This window comes from Mus caroli, chromosome 14 (assembly GCF_900094665.2).
Source record: "Mus caroli chromosome 14, CAROLI_EIJ_v1.1, whole genome shotgun sequence".
NCBI lineage: Eukaryota > Metazoa > Chordata > Mammalia > Rodentia > Muridae > Mus > Mus caroli.
Genome location: NC_034583.1, coordinates 80,550,200 through 80,567,623, shown reverse-complemented (window position 1 = coordinate 80,567,623; position 17,424 = coordinate 80,550,200). Strand labels below are relative to the sequence as shown.

The window sequence follows — 17,424 nt, the reverse complement described above, 5'->3', positions numbered from 1 at the left end:
CTTATGTATACTATCATATCATCTGCAAAAAGTGATATTTTGACTTCTTTCTTTCCAATTTAAATCCCCTTGATCTCCTTTTGTTGTCGAATTGCTCTGGCTAGGACTTCAAGTACAATGTTGAATAGGTAGGGAGAAAGTGGACAGCCTTGTCTAGTCCCTGATTTTAGTGGGATTGCTTCCAGCTTCTCACCATGTACTTTGATGTTGGCTTCTGTTTTGCTGTAGATTGCTTTTATCACGGTTAGGTATGGGCCTTGAATTCCTGATCTTTCCAAGACTTTTATCATGAATGCGTGTTGGATTTTGTCAAATGCTTTCTCAGCATCTAAGGAGATGATCATATGGTTTTTGTCTTTGAGTTTGTTTATATAATGGATTAAGTTGATGGATTTCTGTATATTGAAGCATCCCTGCATCTAGCTTTTCGGTTGTTTTGGTGTGCCCAGGACTAGGTGGGGTGGGAGTGCTGCGTTCTGATGATGGTGAGTGGTCTTGATTTCTGTTAGTAGTATTCTTAAGCTTGCTTTTCGCCATCTGGTATTCTCTGGAGCTAGTTGTTATAATTGTCTCTGGTTAGAGCTTGTTCCTCAGGTGATTACGTTAGCCTCTATCAGCAGACCTGGGAGACTAGCTCTATCCTTAGTTTCAGTGGTCAGAGTACTCTCTGCAGGCAAGCTCTCCTCTTGCAGGGAAGGTGCCCAGATATCTGGTGTTCGAACCTGCCTTCTGGCAGAAGTTGTGTTCCACTCACCAGAGGTCTTAAGATCCCGTGGAGGGTCCTGTGAGGACCTTGGGGGTGTCCAGAAACTCAGCGTACAAGGAACCCCGGTGCTGGAGTGAACTGGAAGGGACTTGTGCTCCTGATCAGGCCAGGTTATCTGCTTCCCTAGTTAATGCTGTCTCAGGTCCCGAGCGATTGGCTTGGAGCAGATGCTGTGTTCCACTCACCAGAGGTCTTAGGATCCCATGGGGGAACCTGTGTGGGTCCTTGCAGGTGTCCAGAGACTCAGCGGGCAAGGAACCCCTGTGCTGCAGTGGACCGGAAGGGACTTGTCTCTGTTTTTCTTGAACTCGTACACTCATGCACACCTATGTGTGCTCCCCTTTCACTCTCACACACATTCTTCACACACATGTCTCACACATACATGTACTCTCCTGTCTCTATACACACTTCATATTCTCTCTTCACTCACTCTTCACATGCTCTTCTTATACTCCCTCTCTCTTTCTCTTTCTCTCTCTCTCCTCATTTGCTCTTCAAGTCTCTTTATTCAGAGACTTGAAGTTACTGTCATAGTTTCACTTGTTTGGTTAGAGTTACACAAAGGTATTTTATAATATTTATGGCTATTGTGTAGGGAATTCTTTCCCTAATTTCTTTCTCTGCCTGTTTATCCTTTGTATAAAGGAAGGCTACTGATGTATTTGAGTTAATTTTATATCGAGCCAATTTACTGAAGTTGTTTGTCAGCTGGAGAAGTTCTCTGGTAGAATTTTTGGGGTCACTTATGTATACTATCATACCATCTGCAAATAGTGATACCTTTATTTCTTCTTTACCAATATGTATCCCCTTGATCTATTTTTGTGGTCTTAATTCTAGCTAACACTTCAAGTACTATATTGAATAGATATGGGGAGAGTAGGTATCCTTGTTTTTTCCCTGATTTCAGTGGGATTGTTTCTAGTATGTCTCCACTTAATTTGATATTGGCTGTTGGTTAGCAGTAAATTGCTTTTACTATGTTTAGGCATGGGCCTTGAATTCCTAATCTCTCTAATACTTTTAACATGAAAGGGTGTTGTATTTTGTAAAATGCCTTTTCTGCATCTAAGGATATGATCATGTGATATTTTTCCTTTGAGTTTGTTTATATAGTGTATTACATTAATGGATTTTCATATATTAAAACAACCTTTCATCTCTGGGATGAAGCCTACGTGATCATGGTGAATGATGATTTTGATGTGTTCTTGGATTCAGTTTGCTAGGATTTTATTGAGTATTTTTGCATTGATATTCATAAGCAAGATTGGTTTGAAGTTCTCTTTTTTAGTTGGGGTCTTGTGTGGTTTAGGTATCAGAGTAACTGTGGCTTCATAGAGTGAGTTAGGTAGTGTTCCTGCTGTTTCTATTTTATGGAATAGTTGGAGGATAAGTGGTACCAGGTCTTCTTTGAAGGTCTGGTAGAGTTCTGCACTAAATCCATCTGGCCCTGGGGTTTTTTTTTGTTGGGAGTTTTTTGTTTGTTTTTTTGTTTTTTTGTTTTTTGTTTTTTGTTTTTTGTTTTTTGTTTTTTGTTTTTTGTTTTTGGTTTTGGTTTTGGTTTTTGGTTTTTGGTTTTTGGTTTTTGGTTTTTGGTTTTTGGGTTTTAGTTTTTGGTTTTTGGTTTTTGGTTTTTCGAGACAGGGTTTCTCTGTAGCCCTGGCTTTCCTTTCACTTTGTAGACCAGGCTGGCCTCAAACTGAGAAATCTGCCTGCCTCTGCCTCCCAAGTGCTGGGATTAAAGGCATGCACAACCAAACCTCTCTTAGGAGGTTTTTAATGACTTCTTGTGTGATATGGGCCTCTTTATATAGTTTACCTGCTCTTGATTTAATTTTGGTATGTGGTGCCTGTCTAGAAAACCATCCATTTAATCTACATTTTCCAGTTTTATTGAATATAAGCTTTTATAGTAGGATATGATGATTTTTTGAATTTCCCCTGTTTCTGTTGCTATGTCTCCCTTTTCATTTCTGATTTTATTAATTTGGATACTACCTCTTGGCCATTATTTTGGTTAGGGGTTTATCTATCTTGTTGATTCTTTCAAAGAACCAGCTTTTGGTTTTGCTGATTCTTTGTATTGTTTTCTTTGTTTCTGTTTGGTTGATTTTGGCTCTGAGTTTGACTATTTCCTACCTTCTATTCCTCTTTGGTGAGTTTGCTTCTTTTTGTTCTAAAGATGTGTTGTTAAGTTGTTAGTGTAAGATCACTTCAGTTTCTAAAAATTTCTTCAAATTTTCTTTGCAAATCAAGCATTAATCTGGAACAACCATTGTGCAGTTATTATATTTTTTCCCAGATGAGAACACACAGCATGTACCTGGACCATTAGGACTGTGCTGTGTTGTGCATCTGTGCCTCAATTTTTAATTGTTTAAGAGTCATTATTGTGAGCATTTATGAACATTTTAGTTAGGAAGACTTGAAAATTTAACTGAAATCCTTTTGGAGATTTTTTTCTATTACCAGATATAAAAAGAAAATTGTTATATATTGTCTATTAAGCAAGCAACAGAGATTAAACACAATCTGATGGATCTAATATTTTGGTAACATGGTTAGATGTATTTTAAAATATTTATGATATCTCAACTATTTTTTGGATTTCTCACTTTAGTTTATCTGACAGTGATGTTTTTGCTTTTGCCTGAATTTCCTAAACATCCTTATAGTAGTACATTCACTGAAATACTGCGTGTCAGCTCTGGCTTACATTTCTGTACTTTAGATAACTCTCTGGATATTTCACTTGGATTTGACCATGTTTTGTGCTCCAATGGTGTCCCACATGTATAATTGTGTGCAAGCACAAAAGCTTAAGGCAGAGATCCCACAGCTGAACACAATTGTTTAGACATTCAGCACTATAGACCAACTACTCTCCATGTAAGCATAACACACAAAAAAAGGATTGCAGAGTAAAGGAGCACAATGGGAAAATAAAAGAGGGATATAAACATGTACACATACAACTCTCATCAAGATCAATGTAGTTTGGCTCAAGAAAATAATACATAATTTGAAACAAATACTGATAGAAAAAAATTCTATATGAGATGGAGATAAATTTAGAATAAGTACTAATTATTTCTGAAACCACAACTTAATTTCTTATAAAAATTATTTAATGCCTGCTATGTCTCCAGAATAATGGTAAACAAGACAACTGAACCTAAAGAAAAGATGTTGCCTTCTCTTAGCCCATGAGTCTAAGATGTAAGAAAATGATTTCACCAAAGAAATTAACTCATGAATAATCAAGACTAGTCACACAATATCACATTTAAATGTATGGAATTGTATCATCTACTCAAAGAGAAAATCACAGCCAAACTGAAACAAGAGGTAACATTTACTTTGATTAAATGCTTCCACTTTAAAGATAAGCTTTGATTTCTTAAAAACAACAACAACAACAACACACACACACATTTAAAGAGAACACAAACTAGAGAATGGTTAAATAGAGACAATGCTATTCAGTGTGAGATTTAGGGACATTATCCATAAATTTATGAGCAATTATTTTGTTCTTATAAAAAAAAACTCCCAAAAGTTACTTTTCAAAAAAATTATTCACAGGGAGGGTAGTGTATAAATCACTAACAGGGAAACAAAAGAAGGGACAATGGACTAAAGGAAATCAGCATCTAAACTAAATAATTAATTTTGTAAATGCAAGTGTGCTTGTGTAAATATTTTTTTGCATGTCACCTGTGCATACAAATATATTGCAACTTTTTCTTTAAAATTATTTGGTACTTTTTTGTATATCACTGGTGTAAAACTTCTCCTCTTATAAAAGTAGACATTTATTTGTGAGAAAATAAAATTCCCAAGTGTATTAGTGAATGTAACCATGAAGATTTTCTCATTTAATTGATGTAATCTGACCTTGCCATCAGTATAGCTAGAGGCAAGCTATTTCTGTAGGCATTACTTTTCATTATTAGTTCCTTGTAGGAATCCATTACCTGCTGCTCTTTACAAATATGTGAGAAAACAGAAAAGAGTCCAGAAAGACACTCTGTCTTCATCTGATATTCCCCAGCGTTCACACCCAATTGTGTTATTGCTAAACTCTGTTCAAAGACCATTGTTTTAGCTGAAGATTGCACTGATTTGAGATATAAAAAATAATTTAGATCCCTTATTTATTCATTTAATGTCCAAGCATTTTTCACAATGATATAAATCACTTCAATTCTCTAGCAACATCTTCAGTGTTGCCTAAGCTTATTATTAATCCACTCTTTTTTGGTACAAAGCGAGGAGAAAATGAAGTCGTATAACACAAACAGTTAAAAAACATCCGTTGGTTGCAAGCATTGTGAAATGATTAAATGCTGGTCCAAAGCTGTTCTTATTTTATTGGTTATTTTATTTATTTACATTTCAAGGGTTATCCCTTTCCCAATTTCCCCTCCACAGGCCCTGTATTTCCTCCTTCCTCCCCCTGCCTCTATGAGCATGCTCCCCTACCTGCTCACCCACTCCTGCCTCAGCAGCCTAGCATTCCTCTATCCTCATTCATCAAGCCTTCAGAAGATCAAGGGGCTCCCCTCTCATTGATGCCAGACAAGGCAATCCTCCATTACATATCCAGCTGGAGCCTTGGATTTCCCCTATTCACTACCCTGTTTGGCTGGTAGTTTGGTCCCTGGGAGTTTTGTGGGGTCTGGTTGCTTGATATTGTTGTTCTTCCTATGAGGTTGCAAACCCCTTCTGCTCCTACACTGCTTGCCCTAACTTCCTCATTGGGACTCCCACGCTCACTAACTTTGGTACTCATTACATGGAATGATTAATTTTTCAAAAGCACGACATTTGGAATAGGATCTTCATACCCAATGCCTATTTATCTTCCTTAAGGTTTAGAAAAAGGATATAGTGAGTACACATACAGGATTCACGGGACACTCAAAACAATTTTAGCTTTTTATTTTTATTTCTTATGGAATGAAATTAAACCTTTTTATAGGAAGTATGCTGTTACATTTTTTCTTTTCAAACTAAAGTAATTTTAATGTACATATTGAAGTGTACATAAGTTAAACAAATATGTATTAAAAATAAAACATATTTTAGTTCAAAGGTGACGCCTTAATGGACTAAATACATTCGTTCATTACATTTTATATGAATTGCTTTGTATTTTGAAACACAGATATTTTTACTATTTTATATAGAATGATATACTGATATTTCTTCATCTTAAAATATTTATTTGTATAATAACAAAGTGTATTAGTTTATTTTACCTATGTAATAAAAGAGCCTTATTAAAAATTAGTTGGATCTGGTCATAAAAATATAATTCATGTCAACTTTATTTCCATTTGAGGAGTTCTTAGTTTAAACAAAACCATTAAATAATTACTGGACAACCTTCACTGTGTGCAAAGAAGACTCATTAAAAAAACATCCAGACATGAAATAAATCACGGACCATGAAAAGTCACCATATATCTTTAAAAACCATACTAATTGAAATATTATAACACACATAGAACCTAAAATAATAAGTCCTGAAAATTTCTTCAGTGGTGTTGTTTCTATTCAAGGTTAGAATCATAGAAAGAAAGTGAATCTGCAGTTGTTCCTTGTGCCATACTTGTAAATCAGTGTGGAAATGCTTGCTGTTTACTTTTATGTTTACTTGACATACACTAGAGTCATTTGTGAAGAATTCTCAATTGAGAAAATGCCTCCAGAAAAATTTTTTATAGAGAATTCAGTAGTGCATTTTGAGGAATACTAATTAATGTGGGTGGGCCCAGATCAATGGGACAGAGTTCTGATCTGACTTGAGTTCTGGTCCTAATTTCCTTCAATAATAAACTATGATGTGGTAAGTTGAAATAAGCCCTATCGCCCATAAATAGCTCCTGATTATGAGGTTTAAACAAAGCAATAGAAACCCTCAAAAACAACCCTATGCCATTATTCCCTATGTCAAAACTGCATACAAATAAACGTTGAAGATATTTCAACTCTTGTATACCTGATCATAGCCTTAAACTATCAAGATACTTTTACCATGAGCTAAGTTCTGTATACATAATAGTAATATTGTAATCACTTGCCTATACATACATAACACATACATATATCCTTAAATTTCTTTTGTAAATAACTCAGTATAGAGATGATTTGCTATTTTCAGAAAGCTATTTCCACATAAAAATTATATAGAGGCAGTCAAGCAAATTCCTTGCCATCTGTGTTATTGTGTACAGAATGAAATTGAAAATTTGGACAGTGAATAAAGTCAACAAAAAGGCATGTATTTTCATATATGAGTCTGCAAAAGTAGAAAAGCTTATGTTTAAGAGAGACTAAAGGTTATATGCTTATAATGCAAGTCAGATCATTTATATTTGCACTTGGTAAAATTAAAGTATCTTAATTCGTTTATTTTTCTTATTTAAAGTTTTCTTACATAATTAAACTCAAATACAAATACTTCAAAAGGGGGCTAGTTTTGTTTCAACATGAGTGTTTTAAAACAATGTCATTCTAATTTACAATATTCAAATATACAGCATCGTGGACTCATTTGACTCAAGTTTTCTTAGCTCATTGACCTTTGTCTCTCTATTTGAAGCACACTATACTTTGTTTGAGGTCCCTAATTTTTTTTTCTAGCTATCTTTACCATTAAGAAGCTGAATGATTTCAAATTACCAGTTCCATTATTTGATATAGAAAATATTTCAAATTAAGATTGTTAGAATTTAATGCATTTAATAAAAATTCCTAAAAATAAACTCTACATGCGAAGTATTTAATAAGACATTAATAAATATAGAAATTAATGAGATATATTTTTGTCCTTAGTCATTTTTCATTCTCTCCTTAATTTAAAACATTTGGCTTACAGAACTTTATATGATACAAGGTAGTAAAAAAGGATTGTTGTATTGAAAATGAAAATATTGTGATATTGTTGATGAATTGATTTCTATTTTCACAAAGTGAATTAAAATTACAAGACCAATCGAAGACAAACAGAATGTCTTAATGCTTGCTAAGACAAGGCTATTAGAAAGCACAGTAAAATTTACCAATGAAAGATTGTCTGTTAATTTTGAATGAGTTTAAAATACTCTTTAAAAATTTATACAAAATATTATGATTTTCATAAGCCACCAATGTTAATCAAATGTTAGACTGTTCTATTTTTTAATGTATCCCTGTACATTAATCTAAAAATGGTAACACCCTTTTTAAACTAAAACTTTGTCTACTGTTTCCAAATTATAAGTGTAAGTAATCATCACTAAAATTTATGAAAAAAAATGTGTCAACTGTTACAGACAGATATATCAGACCATCTTCCTTTTACTATATGATTGCTCATTGTATTCCATGAAGTGAGAAGACAAAAATGGCTATTTTATCATTTCAGTGGGTGTTATTTTTATCAACATAATTAGTTGATAATTCTATTTTGAATGTAAGACCAGTTGTTTCCAATATTGATATCAGTCACACTCCACCACGACATTTTAAAATGTTTTTCTTCTTTTGAATATCATTAAAAAATATCACATATTGATACAAGCAGCAAAGTGAATCTGTGGCAGCTATGTTGCTCTTTTTCAATTTTTTTATTACAAATTTTCTTCATTTACATTTCAAATGCTATTCTGAATGTCCCCTATACCCTCCCCTGCCCTGCTCCCCAACACACCCACTCCTGCTTCCTGGCCTTGGCATTCTTCTATACTGGGACATATGATCTTCCCAAGACCAAGGGCCTCTCCTCCCATTGATGGCTGACTAGGCCATCCTCTGCATGTTGCTCTTGATGTTTATGCAAGGTGTATATTGCAAAAAGCAAGTGGTCAGTTGAGAGAGAGAAAAGAGAATGAGGAAGTTTAATATCACAGACAAAGCATAGACTAGAAAATAGGTTAATTATTAAGGAGATTATTACAATTAATCATAGTGCTTATCTGGAATGAAACAGTGGAAGTGGTTACCTCAAACAAAGTCTCCATACAGCTAAGGTTCCAATTTGTGCCTATTGAGTTTTCATCTACAAAAGAGCAACAACAGCAACAACAACAACAAAAATTAACAATAACAACAAGGTTCTACACAATTGATTCAATTATGATAAAACTCTGAACGAACGCAGGAGGAGGAAAGACATGTTTTCTTGGTGTACAAATTGTTGTCTGCTACTGAAGGAAACAAACTATTGCAGACCCTTGTACTTTTTGCTTGTTCTGGCTTGCTATCTATTTTCTAATATAGCCCAATTCCAAGATGTTACAACACACACTGATATGAGTTAGACTGCAACCTTCAGTAGTCAAGAAAATTTTGCAGTCTAACTCAAGGTCAGTCTGGTAGAGGCAGTCTCTCCACTGAATACAACTGAGGTTGCTATTTCCCAGGTATATCTAGGTTTGTGTCAAGCTTATTTCAAAGAAACAATGACAAGGACTAAATTGAGTGTATTTATCTACCAAATGGGTATATCAACGCTATAATTTTAAATTAATATGTGCAAGTGTTTTCATAGTATACAAATTTACATCTTTTGAGATATGTACATATACAAAGAATATAATGAAATCATTACTTGATAATGCAAGTTTATATTACTGCTGCTAGCAACAGTCATAAAAAATCAGTGAGGCTCTCTATATTTGTTTAAAATATTTCTTTTTAGCATTTATCAATTATATCATACTTCTGTGATATAACACATATAAGACCTAATTTTGGTACCTTTTCCGAAAAATAAATTAGATTAGATAATTGGACCTAAAATATAGTTTTTAGAAGACTACTTTATAAGAACACATTATAGAATAATAAATTCCAATGGATATCATAATTATATTAAATGACATTTTAATATGATGATTATACAGTAGATGTTTAGTGATATTTCAAATGTCATAATATAACATTGTGAACTTCATTCAAATGTCTATGGTCAATGAAATATATTCCATTTGAAATCTTAAAACAGAATTTTAGGAGATAAGACTTAAGTCTTATAGCATAATATATTGAGATAGCCATTGCTAATAACACTGTAGAGATAAAAAAACCAAAGATATATCTTAAACGAAATAAGAGAGATTTTATTCTAGAGTGATTTTGAGTGACAATGGCCTAGGAACACAGAATTGAATTACCCTAATTTCATGTGGCCACATGAAAACTGTTTCCATGGTTTTTAAATAATTCTATACAACAAAGAAAATGTTAGGAAGACAAGTTGAAAATGTATTGGTGGGCAAGCTTTTCTTTATGCCTAGAATTTTATGTGATGGCATTCTTAGATTCCGGATTTGTGAAAGCTAGTGTTTTGCTAAGTTATTAGCATCTGCTTATTTTTATTTATTTTTAAGACATGTCAGTATAGATAGAGTGAGAAAAATATACCAGAAACCTAAAATTAGTCAAAGAAAAAGTAGTTATCCCCTGAGTCTATAAAATTCCAATCTCCACAGTACTTAGATTCCAACCTGTCTCTCAGTCACTGCAGACACAGAACTTTCCAGAAGCTTTTGGTTCACATCCAAACACAGCATATTTTCAGGAACTTTTATTCATTACATCCCTTTAATAAAAATGTTTTTCTCCATCTATAGCTAGAACACTATAAATTATAGCATTTATATTGCTGTTTTGTTTTATTTCATATTTTAACTTAACTGTACAATTCATACTCTGTGACCTAAATAATTTTGTAAGGACATTTTTGCCCTTCAAACATAATTTTTCTTGACAAGGCACACAATTTCTATTGGTATTTTAGAATGCATAATGTTGACACCTGTTTAAAAATTCAAGAATATCAGCCAGGCCTGGTGGGGAACAGCATGCCTTTAATACCAGCACTGGGGAGACAAAAGAATGCAGCTCTCTGTGAGTTCAAGGCAGCCTGAACTACAAAGAAAGTTCCAGGACACCAAGGGCTGTTATACAGAGAAAACATTGTCTTGCAAAACAAAGAAAAACAAGTAAACAAACAGGCAAACAAAAATTCAAGAATGTTTCTAATCTTTGATAAATATCACCTAGTGGGCAATATCATATCTCTTTTGAGAACCTAGGAAAAATATTCTTGAGGAAATAAATACCTCTGAAAAACAAAGACAAATTTATTAAAAGTATTTCATGAGAAAAGGAGACTAGATAATGATTGGGTACCAGTTAGTAATGAAAATTTTCTAATTAATGGAAATTGTCAACTTTATTTAACATGTGAGTAAGTTTAAAAAAATATATAATCTCTAATCATTATGTTTTAGGAACTACTATGGGAAATAGTAAAATCTATAAAGACCATGATTAAAATATCTATTATATATTTAATATATACATTATTTGGCACATGAGAAAAGACAATTTTGGAAAACTAAAGTTTATGCTTAAATTTAATGTTGTTTATAAAAATCACAATTCTTTAAAATAAAATTTTATTAATGTAAATAAAAGTACTGACTCACATATACCAATTTTATCATCTCTCTCAGCATATTAAAAGCAGTAAAGCAACCAATATTATTATCATGATTCAAAGACTTTAAAAATTCCTGTATAGTCATATTTGTCAGGATTTATCAATATTCAAGTTGGAAATTTAATTTTTTTGGTGTGTTTTTGAACTTTATTTTAATATTTTAACTGTCAATAGTCACCAAACAGAATAATTATTTTAAGAAATAATTCCTTGTTATGTCACCTTTTTCATTTCTGATTTTATTAATTTGCATATTGTCTCTGTGCCCTCTGGATAGTCTGGCTAAGGGTTTATGTATTTTGATGATTTTCTCAAAGAACCAGCTTCTGGCTTTGTTGATTCTTTGTACAGTTCTTTTTGTTTATATTTGCTTGATTTCAGCCCTGAGCTTGATTATTTTCTGCCATCTACTCCTCTTGGGTGTATTTGCTTCTTTTTTTTTCTAGAGTTTTCAGGTGTGCTGTCAAGCTGCTAGTGTAAGCTATATTCAGTTTCTTTTTGGAGGCACTTGGAGCTATGAGTATTCCTCTTAGGCCTGCTTTCATTGTGTCCCATAAGTTTTGGTATGATTTGTATTCATTTTCACTAAATCCTTAAAAGCCTTTAATTTCTTTATTTCTTCCTTGACCAAGTTATTGAGTAGAGTGTTGTTCAGATTCCATGTGTATGTGTGCTTTCATTTGTTTTTGTTGGTATTTAAGACCAGTCATAGTCCATGGTGATCTGATAGGGTCCATGGGATTTTTCAGTCTTCTTGAATCTGTTGAGGCCTGTTTTGTGACCAATTATATTGTCAATCATTTTGGAGAAGGTATTGTGAGGTACTGAGAAGAAAAATGTTCTTTGCTTTAGGATAAAATGTTCTATAAATATCTGTTAGGTCCATTTTTGTTCATAACTTCTGTTAGTTTGACTTTGTGTTAGATCCATTTGGTTCATAACTTCTGTTAGTTTGACTTTGTCTCTGTTTAGTTTCTATTTCTATAATCTGTCCATTGATAAGAGTTGGGTGTTGAATTCTCCCACTATTATTGTGTGGGGTGCGATGTGTGTTTTGAGCTTTAGTAAAGTTTCTTTTATGAACATGGGTGCTCTTGAATTTGGAGCATAGATGTTCAGAATTTTGAGTTAGAAAAAAATCTTGGTAGATTTTTTCTTTGACCAATATGACTTGTCCTTCCTTATCTTTTTTGATAAGTTTTGGTCAAAAGTTGATTTTACTTGATATTAGAATGGCTACTCCAACTTGTTTCTTGGGACCATTTGCTTGCAGATGCTGGATCCTCTTTACCTATCCAGTCTGTTATGTCTATGTCTTTTTTGGAAAACTGAGTCTGTTGATGTTAAGAGATATTAAGGAAAAATGATTGTTACATCCTGTTATTTTTGTTGTTAGAGGTAGAATTATGTTTGTCTATCTTCTTTGTTTTTTGTTTTATTTTGTTTTTGTTTGTTTGTTTGTTTGTTTTGGACAGGGTTCATCTGTGTAGTCCTGGCTGTCCTGGAACTCACTCTGTAGACCAGGCTGGCCTCAAACTCAGAAATCTGCCTGCCTCTGTATCCCAAGTGTTGGAATTAAAGGTGTGCACTACCATGCCCGGCCTTCTTTGGGTTTTTTAAAAGATTACTTTCTTGGTTTTTCTAGGGTGTAGTTTCCCTCCTTGTTGTTTTTCATCTATTATCCTTTGTAGAGCTAGATTTATGGATTTGTCATGGAATATCTTGGTTTCTCCATATATGGTATCTGAGAGTTTTGATGGGTATAGTAGCCTGGGCTGGCATTTGTGTTCTCTTAGTGTCTGTATGACATCTGCCCAGGATCTTCTAGCTTTCATAGTCTCTGGTGAGAAGTCTGGTGTAATTCTGATTGGTATGCCTTTATATGTTACTTGACCTTTTCCCCTTACTCTTTTTAATATTATTTCTTTGTTTCGTGCATTTGGTGTTTTGATTAGTATGTGACAGGAAGAATTTCTTTTCTGGTCCAGTATATTTGGAGCTCTATAGACTTCGTGTAAGTTCATGGACATCTCTTTCTTTAGGTTAGGAAACTTTTCTTCTCTAATTTTGTTGAAGATAATTACTGGCCCTTTAATTTGGTAATCTTCATTCCCTTCTATATCTGTTATTCTTAGGTTTTGTCTTCTCATTGTATTCTGGATTTCCTGGATATTTTGGGTTAGGAGCTTTTTTGCTTTTTGAATTTTCTTTGACTGTTGTCAATGTTTTCTCTAGTGTCTTCTGCCCCTTAGATTCTTTCCTCTATCTCTTGTATTTTGTTGGTGATACTTGCATCTATGACTCCTGATCTCTTTCCTAGGTTTTCTAACTCCAAGATTATCTCCATTTGTTATTTCTTTATTGTTTCTATTTCCATTTTTAGATCTTAAATAGTTTTGCTCATTTCCTTTGCCTGTTTGATTGTGCTTTCCTGTAATTCTTTAAGAGATGTTTGTGTTTCCTGATTAAGGGCTTCTAGCTGTTTACTTGTGTTCTCTTGTATTTTTCAATTAGCAATAATCGCGCCTCGGATAAACCTCATTGGCTACGATACTGCCACTGCGCAAAGCTCTCTTGTATTTTTAAGGGAGTTATTTAGGTCCTTCTTTAAAGTCCTCTATTATGATCATAAGTGATTTTAGATCTGATTCTTGCTTTTTCAATGTGGTAGTGTATCCAGGACTTGGGTTCTGAAGATGCCAAGTAAGCTTGATTTCTGTTAATTATGACCTTATGATTTCCTCCCACCATCTGATTATCCCTAGTGCTACCTGCCCTCTATATATCTGACTGGAACCTGTCCTGCCCGTGATCCTGGTTGTGTCATAACTGCTTAAAGTTCCGCTGTCTCTGTGATCCTGTGACTCTGGAATCCTGTGATCTTGAGATTCTGAGTGTGTCAGAGCTCCTGGGAGTCAAGCTGCCTCTGGGCCCTGAGATCCTCACAAGACCATGCTCCAGGAAGTCTGTGATTCTGTGATCTTTTGGTACTGGGTGTGTTAGAGTACCTGGAGTGGATCTTCTTCTGGGTGTTGTAGGACTGGCTGTGAAATTCGTGCCCAAGGACTGCTCAGGGCACAGGCTCAGACAGGAATGAACCTGTGCCACTGGTCGGGCGGAGTTCCTCTGTGCCTGTGTCTTGCTGGTCCCAGTTACTTCTGGTGTTGAGGCAGATGTTGTATCCTCCTCACTTCTGACCCTATGATCCTGGGAGTGTTAGAGCACCTGGGAGTTAATCTTCCTCTTGATTGTTGTTTCACAGTGAATAAAATTAAAAATATTTTTCCTATTGAAACAACTACTAATAACATTAAAACTCCTAAAATATCTTGTTACCAGTTCTGTGATAGATATTTTTATTAATATCAGAAACTATATTTTAGATAGTCTCCATTGTCTTTTCCTACAAGGTTGAGAAAGCAACATCATTTAAAGAGAAGCATATATTTGGTTAGCAGTTCATTCCCTAATAATGAAATTAAAAACTTAACATTTTCACTTCTAGGTCTGACTTTATCCCATCCAGAATGCCATTGGGTTTATTTTGCTGATGTTTCCACATCAATGTTCATCACTGAAGGTATCCAGGGCAGAAAATCAAACAAAGAAATAACCTGGATGTAGGAGTTGAGACAGAAGTTATAGAGGGCTGCTGCTAACTAGTTTGCTTCTTGTGGTTTGCTTAGTCTGCATTCTTGCAGAATTACAGACTCCCAGACTATGGGAAACCCCACACACAATGAGTTAGACCTTCCCACACCAATCACTAATTAAGAAAAAGGCATTTATGCCTGCCTGTAACCTAGTGTTATGGAGTCATTTTCTCAACTGTGTTCCCCCATTAGATGACTCTAGCTTGTGTCAAGTTGTCATAAATACTATCCAGGACACCAAACAACTTTGTGTATCATTTTCTTTTTAATTAAATAGTTCAATATCAATTTTGTGCTGCCCAAATATTCTAGGTTGTGTAGTGTTTCACTGGAGTTTGGTGAAACTCCTCTTAGAGTGTCACAATAGTCTATAACTACACAAATTTAGGAGGGATTGAAAGCCCAACTCCTTTCTAAGTGCTAGAATTTTTTCTGGATTGGCTTCTTCTGTTTTGTACATTCTACCACAACTTCTGTGAATTCATACATGTACCTAACCAGCTAGAGCCAAAGGATAATGTTTCTCTGTATTTATCTACCATGTATGGATGTTTTTTCACTATCTTTTGGTTTGAGTCTTGGAAGCAGGGAATTTGGTGGTAGGAATATGTGTTCCCTTTCAAAATGATAATTATGCAATTTAATTTTCTGGCCAGTTGTTATGTACTGTGTCAATCATAATTGACTTTAAATAAACGCTACTCAAATAAGGATTGAGAGACCCATTACTTTGAAAGTTAGGCAAGAAAAGTGGGATGAGGCAGAGGTATAATTTGGACATGGATTCTCAGATGAGAGGCAGCAATGCATGAAATTCTTCTTATATATCTGGTGACCCTCCCTGGAGAAAGGTAGTCCTCAGGTAGTGGATGTGTGTTTATTTAAATTCTAGTGTCTGCCTAGAGATAACCCTAACTGTTTTCAGCTGGGAAGAATAGAGGTGTTTTATAAGGGGCTAAAGGTCTACCAAGCTAAGGATAAAGAAAGAACTTGTGATTCTTGAGAGTTAGAATCATGCTAATGCAAAAGCATTATGTCAGGAAGAGAAAACCAAGGGTATAAGCTGTAAACAAGGGAGTCTAGTTAAATGACAATATCTAAGTCTTTTTACTCTCAAATTCTGTACCCAGTGACACACGCCTGCTAGGAAGTTCCCTCCATCAAAACCTACCCAAATAGTGCCATCAACTGTGCACCAATTATTTAAATATTTAAACCTGTAGAGGACCTTCTTATTCAAACCAGCACATCATCTACTTCATGGAATAAAAAGAGAAATAGAATCTTAATGTTGCTAATTGTTAAGTTATAATTTTGTGATCACACTATTCTGAAAGATAAAATTTCATTGAAATTATAGAATTTCTTTACCCATTAAAATACCTAATATCAGTGAAATTTGTATATTCAGATTTACAATCTTGGCTTCTAACAAAATCTTGGCTTCTAACAAAACAGGAGGTAACAAAATGTCTCTATCAGAGGTAATAGGAAAATGTTTAGAAATATACTTAATGATACCCCCCAACAAAAGTGATTTCTATAATGCTGAAAAATGCAGGCAAACAAAAATTCATTCACTTAAGCCTAGTGGTTTAAGTTGCAGAGGATAAACTCCAGTTCTACTATTATGAAATATATATACACTCATAATGTTAAATTAAGAAAGGATATGCTATATAATAAATGATTCCATTTAAATACACTTTTAACTTAAGAAGATAATATAAATTCATAAGAGTCTAGCAAATTGTTTTCTAATGGGAATTTGTTAACATGAATTGTAACTTCTATTCAATTTGGCCTTTCTTCAATTGTTAATGCTAAGTGGAATAGTGATCACATGCTGTCTTATTCTAATACATGCCTAGGGGCTGGGTGGCAGAAAGGGTGTTGAAAAAGTTTTAATATTACAAGATTTTTAGTGGATGGATTTATATGTATGCTAACCTTTCTGTGGTAATAATTCCATTTATATCACTCTATGAATAATGAGTAATAATGACAGAGTAACTTCTAGTAAAAATTTTAGTGCCTTGGTAGATGAATCAAATTATTCCTTGTAAATTAAAACCTCTACTCACATAAGTTCTAACATTCAATATTATTCAGTCTTTTCTTTTTCTAAAACAAATTCTCTTTGGAACTATGCATTTATTCACCATATTGCACAATGACATAAAATTTACAAGTTAATCACTGTGTTACTTTTGTATTGATACTGGGGAAATATGCAAAATTATTAGAAGACCAAAAATAGAGTATAATTGTCTGTTCATTCAAGAAACATGCTTATTAATAAGTTAAAGTTAGTTTTCCTAGATATGATTTTTAGAAATAACTTTAATATGAGTAACTACATTCATGGTATGCATGAGTTCCCAGAGTGCAGGATGTAAGTTAAAAGGTAACAAAATCACAAAGGAACTCACACAATATGTATTCACTGATAAGTGGATATTAGCCCAAAACTTAGGATACCCAAGATATAAGATACAATT

General features: G+C 33.9%; 1 pseudogene; it reads right to left on the bottom strand.

The window, feature by feature from the left end:
* Positions 1–13,668: 13,668 nt before the first annotated feature.
* LOC115029353 lies at positions 13,669–13,841 on the bottom strand (annotated as a pseudogene).
* Between the last annotated feature and the right edge of the window lie 3,583 nt (positions 13,842–17,424).